The sequence below is a fragment of the Nerophis lumbriciformis genome, linkage group LG07 (assembly GCF_033978685.3).
Source record: "Nerophis lumbriciformis linkage group LG07, RoL_Nlum_v2.1, whole genome shotgun sequence".
NCBI classification, from domain to species: Eukaryota; Metazoa; Chordata; class Actinopteri; order Syngnathiformes; family Syngnathidae; genus Nerophis; species Nerophis lumbriciformis.
Genome location: NC_084554.2, coordinates 38640996 through 38650377, shown reverse-complemented (window position 1 = coordinate 38650377; position 9382 = coordinate 38640996). Strand labels below are relative to the sequence as shown.

Here is a 9382-nt window from a genome sequence, read left to right as displayed (position 1 = left end):
CTGTAAAGATTCTTTTCATGGGGCCCAAAATCCCTAGCGGCGCCCCTGCCTCAGGATCAACTGATCACCTACCCAAAACAAAGCGCAAACTCAGAGGGGACAGAGCCTTCTCTGTTGCGGGTCCCAAACTCTGGAACGATCTCCCTCTCCATGTGAGACAGGCCCCTTCATTGGCTATTTTTAAGTCCCTTCTTTAAACCCATTTTTATTCACTGGCTTTTAAGACTTTAAACTGTTTTTAGCTTTTAACTTTTTTAACTGTTTTTAACTTTTAAACTGTTTTTTATCTAACAAATTGTTTTTAGGGTAATTTATATTTGCTTTTTCAATGTGTATTTTTATTTCTGTTTTAAATGTTATTTTTTTTAGTCTGTCCTTTGCCTCTATTTCTTTGTGGACAGCCCTTTGTTTTTCAACTGTGCTTGTTTTTAAAGGGCTTTGTAAATAAAGTTGGTATGGTATGTGGTATGGTATAGTTATCACAGCTGTTTGGTTGTTAGAGGTAGCAAGCGTTTTAAAGTGGAGTTCTAATTATTTTTTTAAAAGCACAAAAAATAGGTCGGGTATTGAGAAACTTACATTTATGAATATACAACTTAGCCAATAAGGTAAAAAAAAAAAAAAAAAAAAGATTTTTTTTTTTTCATAGATTGTAAATCCAAATAGCACATCTTTAAAACAAAGCACAAATTTGTCATGAATTTTGTCCAGGATGATTTTAGGGTCCTTACTCAACATGACGTAATTTTGTAGTTTTTCCGCACTACAGAAGAGCCAAGCCGGTGTTGTGCCGGAAAACGCACCCCTGCCATAATATGCACCCCCTGACGCGGGAGCGCGCTTACGTCACTCGATTGCATCACTCGTCTCGAAAAGTATATCTAACTCGGCTGTTGGCTGAAATAGCCTATTTTAAATCGCCTCTTTCGGCATAAAAAAGTACATAAAGTGAAATAATCCAAGTTTTCTTTAATTGTGCTTTACTTGTGGATGAATTAAAAATTGTGAGCATTTAATGATTTCGCCGTCATTCAAGTGGCTGAAATCGCCTCTTTCGGCATAAAAAAGTACATAAAGTGAAATAATCCAAGTTTACTTTAATTGTGCTTTACTTGTGGATGAATTAAAAATTGTGAGCATTTAATGATTTCGCCGTCATTAGATCAGATAAGGCGAAAACAACCAATTCATATTGGAATATTTGCTGTCCCGAAAATGTAGTATTGTCTACCAAATGACAGCTATACTGTAAAGAATGTGTACACCAAAGTAAACCTCTATATGTACTTTTTTAGAGACATCAAGAAGAACGAATGTTTGCTGCTTCATTCGACGTGTTGTCGACGTGATCCAATACTCGTATTTTAAAAATATGACATTTAACTTTAAGGAGCTTATGGGTGGATGGATGAATAAATAAATGAATGCATCTGATGTCTACCTTTGATTTGGTTTTAAGAAGTTTCAAATTGAACATTCACAAATAACGTTACCAAAAGTACCCGAAGTACCAGAGGCGGAGTTATGGGGAGGGGGGGGGCATTTCCCACCTGCCATAAAATGCACCCCCCATCTATCTCTGGTTAGGAAGGTCCTAGAGACATGAAACTCACCCTGGTTACTCATCATAGCCCCCCAGGTATACACTGAAAACCATGTGATGATCGGACTACCAGAAGTGGAGTTATGGGGGGGGTGGGGTGCAAAATGCACCCCCCATCTATCTCTGGCTAGGAAGGTCCTAGAGACATGAAACTCACCCTGGTTACTCACCATAGCCCCCCAGGTATACACTGAAAACCATGTGAAAATTGGACTACCAGAACTGGAGTTATGGGGGGGGGGGTGCATTTCCCACCTGCCATAAAATGCACCCCCCACCTATCTCTGGCTAGGAAGGTCCTAGAGACATGGAACTCACTCTGGTTACTCATCGTAGCCCCCCGGGTATACACTGAAAACCATGTGATGATCGGACTACCAGAAGTGGAGTTATGGGGGGGTGCATTTCCCACCTGCCACAGAATGCACCCCCCATCTATCTCTGGCTAGGAAGGTCCTAGGGACATGAAACTCACCCTGGTTACTCATCATAGCCCCCCCGGTATACACTGAAAACCATGTGAAAATTGGACTACCAGAACTGGAGTTATGGGGGGGGTGCATTTCCCACCTGCCACAAAATGCACCCCCCATCTATCTCTGGCTAGGAAGGTCCTAGAGACATGGAACTCACTCTGGTTACTCATCGTAGCCCCCCAGGTATACACTGAAAACCATGTGAAAATTGGACTACCAGAAGTGGAGTTATGGGGGGGTGCATTTCCCACCTGCCACAGAATGCACCCCCCATCTATCTCTGGCTAGGAAGGTCCTAGAGACATGAAACTCACCCTGGTTACTCATCATAGCCCCCCGGGTATACACTGAAAACCATGTGAAAATTGGACTACCAGAAGTGGAGTTATGGGGGGGGTGCATTTCCCACCTGCCATAAAATGCACCCCCCATCTATCTCTGGCTAGGAAGGTCCTAGAGACATGGAACTCACTCTGGTTACTCAACGTAGCCCCCCGGGTATACACTGAAAACCATGTGAAAATTGGACTACTAGAAGTGGAGTTATGGGGGGGTGCATTTCCCACCTGCCACAGAATGCACCCCCCATCTATCTCTGGCTAGAAAGGTCCTAGAGACATGAAACTCACACTGGTTACTAATCATAGCCCCCCAGGTATACACTGAAAACCATGTGAAAATTGGACTACCAGAACTGGAGTTATGGGGGGGGTGCATTTCCCACCTGCCATAAAATGCACCCCCCATCTATCTCTGGCTAGGAAGGTCCTAGAGACATGGAACTCACTCTGGTTACTCATCGTAGCCCCCCGGGTATACACTGAAAACCATGTGATGATCGGACTACCAGAAGTGGAGTTATGGGGGGGTGCATTTCCCACCTGCCACAGAATGCACCCCCCATCTATCTCTGGCTAGGAAGGTCCTAGGGACATGAAACTCACCCTGGTTACTCATCATAGCCCCCCCGGTATACACTGAAAACCATGTGAAAATTGGACTACCAGAACTGGAGTTATGGGGGGGGTGCATTTCCCACCTGCCATAAAATGCACCCCCCATCTATCTCTGGCTAGGAAGGTCCTAGAGACATGGAACTCACTCTGGTTACTCATCGTAGCCCCCCGGGTATACACTGAAAACCATGTGAAAATTGGACTACCAGAAGTGGAGTTATGGGGGGGTGCATTTCCCACCTGCCACAGAATGCACCCCCCATCTATCTCTGGCTAGAAAGGTCCTAGAGACATGAAACTCACCCTGGTTACTCATCATAGCCCCCCAGGTATACACTGAAAACCATGTGAAAATTGGACTACCAGAAGTGGAGTTATGGGGGGGTGCATTTCCCACCTGCCACAGAATGCACCCCCCATCTATCTCTGGCTAGGAAGGTCCTAGAGACATGAAACTCACCCTGGTTACTCATCATAGCCCCCCGGGTATACACTGAAAACCATGTGAAAATTGGACTACCAGAAGTGGAGTTATGGGGGGGGTGCATTTCCCACCTGCCATAAAATGCACCCCCCATCTATCTCTGGCTAGGAAGGTCCTAGAGACATGAAACTCACCCTGGTTACTCATCATAGCCCCCCCCCCCCGGTGTACACTGAAAACCATGTGAAAATTGGACCTCCAGAGGTGGAGTTATTTGCATTTTCAGGCAGGACGTTCAGACCAGCTGCCTGAGAATGCACCCCCTATGTTTTTCTTGGTATGTACAGTGTCCCCAGCTCTTGGTACATGGGACTTCTCTAACAAAGTTTACCTCACAATAGAGATAAAGTCCCTGTCACACCAAACATCATAAATACATCGGTATTACGATAATATAATCTGAAACCAGTCTTGTAATTAAATAGGTTTTTTCAGGTCAGAGGAGAAGAAATATAATTTCTTATCAAACAAGGTATAATGCAAGTTATTTTAATACAAACAAATAACAAAATCCACCAATAGTTAAATAATTTATATATACAATATTCAAAGTCAAACGTCAAATAAAGTGAACACAAAAACAAGAACACTTTTTGGTAATAAAATGTAACTCCTCATAAAAAACTATACATCTATAAACAGAAATATTATTATATATTGGGCAGAAGGGGATAACATAAATATAGTTTAATACTTCCAACACTCCCCTCATCATGAACACGCAGGGCACAGGTAATCCCCATCCACATCTGGCCTCAGGACACACTCATGGTGAAACCACCTATCACAGATGTCACAGCAGATCTAAGGTGGGGGAGGAGGATGTAGGTGAGGAGGCAGATAAGTTGGGCCATTAAATGTATATAAATTCCGAATTTAAATAATTCATCATTATCACTGTTACAGCTCCATATCGAGACTTCACAGCCACATAATCCACTTGCTCATACTACACATGAAATGGACTGAGACCTTTTTCCAGCTTCTGTATGAAATGAGGGAGTAGGTCATGGAAGAGTTAAGTAAACTGTTCTGTATTTGTTGGTTTCACTAACATTTGTAGGGCTTATTACAATTTTTTATTTTTTTACCTCTTTATCATTCAACCTATTTGTACACAAACACATTAAAACAGAAGGTACACTGTTTGAACTCATACGCATTATGCATTGTCACCAAAATACATTTTCCATTTTACTACAATAATGATGTTATCTACTCCCTGCTATTTCACAGCCTGACTGTATTGCACAGTGAAAACGTACCCATTGAGGGTTATCGCTCTCCTCCATCCCACAGCTGTGACAGACCTTGCTGAGATCATCTGTTCCGAAAAAAGAGTATGCATCAATATTCAGTCTCGAATTTCTTCAAATATCTTGCTGAAATTAAAATAAACTCCAGTAATATGTAATTGTATTAAGCTGTCCTGATTATTTGATTTAATCTGTGCCATCAATATTTTTTATGGTTTAAAAATGTTAGTGGCAAACCTCATTTGAAATACGTCATCATTTACCGAGAAAAAATCTGTTTTTAAATGTGTTAAAGTAAAGCAATATGTTAAGCAGTCAACCAATTTTCAAATTCTTAAAATCAAGACTGTCTTGTATTACCTGGAGCAGGGGTCCCCAAACTACGGTCCACGGGCCGGATCCGGCCCCCCAGCATCCAAAATCCGGCCCACAGGAAGTCAGAAGTTAAACAAAAAGTTTTAATTTTTTATTTTTTATTTTTTAATTTTATTTTTTTTAAATCTTTCTTTTCTAATCCATTTTCTACCGCTTGTTACTCTTGGTGTCTCCTAGCTGCTCAGGCAAATCATATTGTCTAAAAATGAATTTTCCCATAGATAACGTGACAATGTTAAATGTTGATGAACATCAATGTTAATTGATGTTAAATGACTAAACTGATTATAAAGACAATGTATATATGAATATATACATACATATATATATATATATATATATATATATATATATATATACAGCCTGGCCCCCGGCCAAAATTTTTTAACCCAATGCGGCCCCCGAGTCAAAAAGTTTGGGGAACCCTGACATAGAGGGTTAAAAGAAAGTGAGACAGTAGGACCCAGAGGACCCCTTCCACACATGCACTATTAATGTTACTTAAATAATTCCAGAATATCCAGCATTTATAAATTGGTACAACATAGTGTCTTGTACCAAGGTTATGGGCAATTTCAGTTTAGAACTAAGCATTTGGATACAGTGCTGTACATTCCTCTATAATGATTTACCCATTCCCCTGTCATTCCAACTGAAGGGCATGGGATTTAAAACAGCTCAAACATGAAGTAATTAATATTGATCTGCTAAAAATAAAATTCACCTGTTTCTTGAAGGAGAATAGTGGCAATATCCAGTCTGAAATTGTTCACAGCCGAAAGGTGCGTCTCAATGTTAATTGGCTGCCCTTTCAATATTTTCTCTGCAAACTAAAAAAAAACTTAGGTTAGCGTATAAGCATCTTATGATAAATACATAAACTAGCAAGATGATAAGATCCATGTTTTTACTTTGAGCAACATATGATTATACGCAAGTGTGGAGGTGCGACAGGCCTAAGGCCCAGCGGCAAGACCACCTTGCTGTAATTAAAATTGTTAACATCAAAATTTTGGGATATTTAATGGTACATATCACAAACATGTAAGAAACCAGGTCATGGATTTCTCTTATGAAAAAAGGTAATGACCTTGAGGTTGTCCACATTGTTTCAGTAGTTTACAGTACACTTACTTTTAAGGCCAGGACACCACATGATGTGCCATCTTGCTGGCGTGCATGGGCCAGAGTGCTGCATGTCCACCTTGTCACATTGCAGTCTTTCTTTCGCATAAAGGCCCTTAATGATAGAAATATTACTTGTAAAAAACTATTGCACCATTGTCATTTAGCAGCTCTTAGAGCTGCTTTTTGTCTGACGTTATAGTGCAAGTACTATGTATCAGACATCATCCTTTAATGGAAAAACATACCTTGTTGACTCCAGGCATCTCTGAATGTTCCTTTTAGATTCCCCCAATGGATCCAAAAAAAGGCATCTCCTCTCATGTGGGTAGATGACCTTTGTATTTTTAACATGGAAACAAGATAAGTGAGGCACAAACCTACTATTAGACAGATTCATCTGTAAGATTGAAATGGTACATGAAAATATTTTAGACTTCAGAAATGGCATTTGAAAGGGAGTTTCACCCTTGAAAGTATAGAGGGCCTTCAAAACCACTGATACAGATCTTATAAAAGCAAGATTTGCACAGTACTTCTCATCTCACCGTCAACAGTGAGTTTCATGTCTCTAGGACCTTCCTAGCCAGAGATAGATGGGGGGTGCATTTTATGGCAGGTGGGAAATGCACCCCCCCCATAACTCCAGTTCTGGTAGTCCAATTTTCACATGGTTTTCAGTGTATACCCGGGGGGCTACGTTGAGTAACCAGAGTGAGTTTCATGTCTCTAGGACCTTCCTAGCCAGAGATAGATGGGGGGTGCATTTTATGGCAGGTGGGAAATGCACCCCCCCCATAACTCCAGTTCTGGTAGTCCAATTTTCACATGGTTTTCAGTGTATACCCGGGGGGCTACGTTGAGTAACCAGAGTGAGTTTCATGTCTCTAGGACCTTCCTAGCCAGAGATAGATGGGGGGTGCATTTTATGGCAGGTGGGAAATGCACCCCCCCCCATAACTCCACTTCTGGTAGTCCAATTTTCAGATGGTTTTCAGTGTATACCTGGAGGGCTATGATGAGTAACCAGGGTGAGTTTCATGTCTCTAGGACCTTCCTAGCCAGAGATAGATGGGGGGTGCATTCTGTGGCAGGTGGGAAATGCACCCCCCCATAACTCCACTTCTGGTAGTCCAATTTTCACATGGTTTTCAGTGTATACCTGGGGGGCTACGATGAGTAACCAGAGTGAGTTCCATGTCTCTAGGACCTTCCTAGCCAGAGATAGATGGGGGGTGCATTTTATGGCAGGTGGGAAATGCACCCCCCCCATAACTCCAGTTCTGGTAGTCCAATTTTCACATGGTTTTCAGTGTATACCGGGGGGGCTATGATGAGTAACCAGGGTGAGTTTCATGTCCCTAGGACCTTCCTAGCCAGAGATAGATGGGGGGTGCATTCTGTGGCAGGTGGGAAATGCACCCCCCCATAACTCCACTTCTGGTAGTCCGATCATCACATGGTTTTCAGTGTATACCCGGGGGGCTACGATGAGTAACCAGAGTGAGTTCCATGTCTCTAGGACCTTCCTAGCCAGAGATAGATGGGGGGTGCATTTTATGGCAGGTGGGAAATGCACCCCCCCCATAACTCCAGTTCTGGTAGTCCAATTTTCACATGGTTTTCAGTGTATACCCGGGGGGCTACGTTGAGTAACCAGAGTGAGTTTCATGTCTCTAGGACCTTCCTAGCCAGAGATAGATGGGGGGTGCATTTTATGGCAGGTGGGAAATGCACCCCCCCCATAACTCCAGTTCTGGTAGTCCAATTTTCACATGGTTTTCAGTGTATACCCGGGGGGCTACGTTGAGTAACCAGAGTGAGTTTCATGTCTCTAGGACCTTCCTAGCCAGAGATAGATGGGGGGTGCATTTTATGGCAGGTGGGAAATGCACCCCCCCCATAACTCCACTTCTGGTAGTCCAATTTTCACATGGTTTTCAGTGTATACCGGGGGGGCTATGATGAGTAACCAGGGTGAGTTTCATGTCCCTAGGACCTTCCTAGCCAGAGATAGATGGGGGGTGCATTCTGTGGCAGGTGGGAAATGCACCCCCCCATAACTCCACTTCTGGTAGTCCGATCATCACATGGTTTTCAGTGTATACCCGGGGGGCTACGATGAGTAACCAGAGTGAGTTCCATGTCTCTAGGACCTTCCTAGCCAGAGATAGATGGGGGGTGCATTTTATGGCAGGTGGGAAATGCACCCCCCCCATAACTCCAGTTCTGGTAGTCCAATTTTCACATGGTTTTCAGTGTATACCTGGGGGGCTATGATGAGTAACCAGGGTGAGTTTCATGTCTCTAGGACCTTCCTAGCCAGAGATAGATGGGGGGTGCATTTTGCACCCCACCCCCCCCATAACTCCACTTCTGGTAGTCCGATCATCACATGGTTTTCAGTGTATACCTGGGGGGCTATGATGAGTAACCAGGGTGAGTTTCATGTCTCTAGGACCTTCCTAACCAGAGATAGATGGGGGGTGCATTTTATGGCAGGTGGGAAATGCCCCCCCTCCCCATAACTCCGCCTCTGGTACTTCGGGTACTTTTGGTAACGTTATTTGTGAATGTTCAATTTGAAACTTCTTAAAACCAAATCAAAGGTAGACATCAGATGCATTCATTTATTTATTCATCCATCCACCCATAAGCTCCTTAAAGTTAAATGTCATATTTTTAAAATACGAGTATTGGATCACGTCGACAACACGTCGAATGAAGCAGCAAACATTCGTTCTTCTTGATGTCTCTAAAAAAGTACATATAGAGGTTTACTTTGGTGTACACATTCTTTACAGTATAGCTGTCATTTGGTAGACAATACTACATTTTCGGGACAGCAAATATTCCAATATGAATTGGTTGTTTTCGCCTTATCTGATCTAATGACGGCGAAAGGTTTACTTTGGTGTACACATTCTTTACAGTATAGCTGTCATTTGGTAGACAATACTACATTTTCGGGACAGCAAATATTCCAATATGAATTGGTTGTTTTCGCCTTATCTGATCTAATGACGGCGAAATCATTAAATGCTCACAATTTTTAATTCATCCACAAGTAAAGCACAATTAAAGTAAACTTGGATTATTTCACTTTA

At 42.4% G+C, this 9382-nt stretch overlaps 1 long non-coding RNA gene across 1 annotated transcript; it reads right to left on the bottom strand.

Moving 5' to 3' along the window:
- Window positions 1–4464: 4464 nt before the first annotated feature.
- On the bottom strand, window positions 4465–6623 carry LOC133609216 (uncharacterized). Its single transcript, XR_009815676.2, has 4 exons — window positions 6524–6623; window positions 6285–6390; window positions 5875–5980; window positions 4465–4843 (listed from the first exon to the last, which is right to left on the bottom strand). It is a non-coding gene; the product is annotated as an uncharacterized lncRNA (long non-coding RNA).
- Between the last annotated feature and the right edge of the window lie 2759 nt (window positions 6624–9382).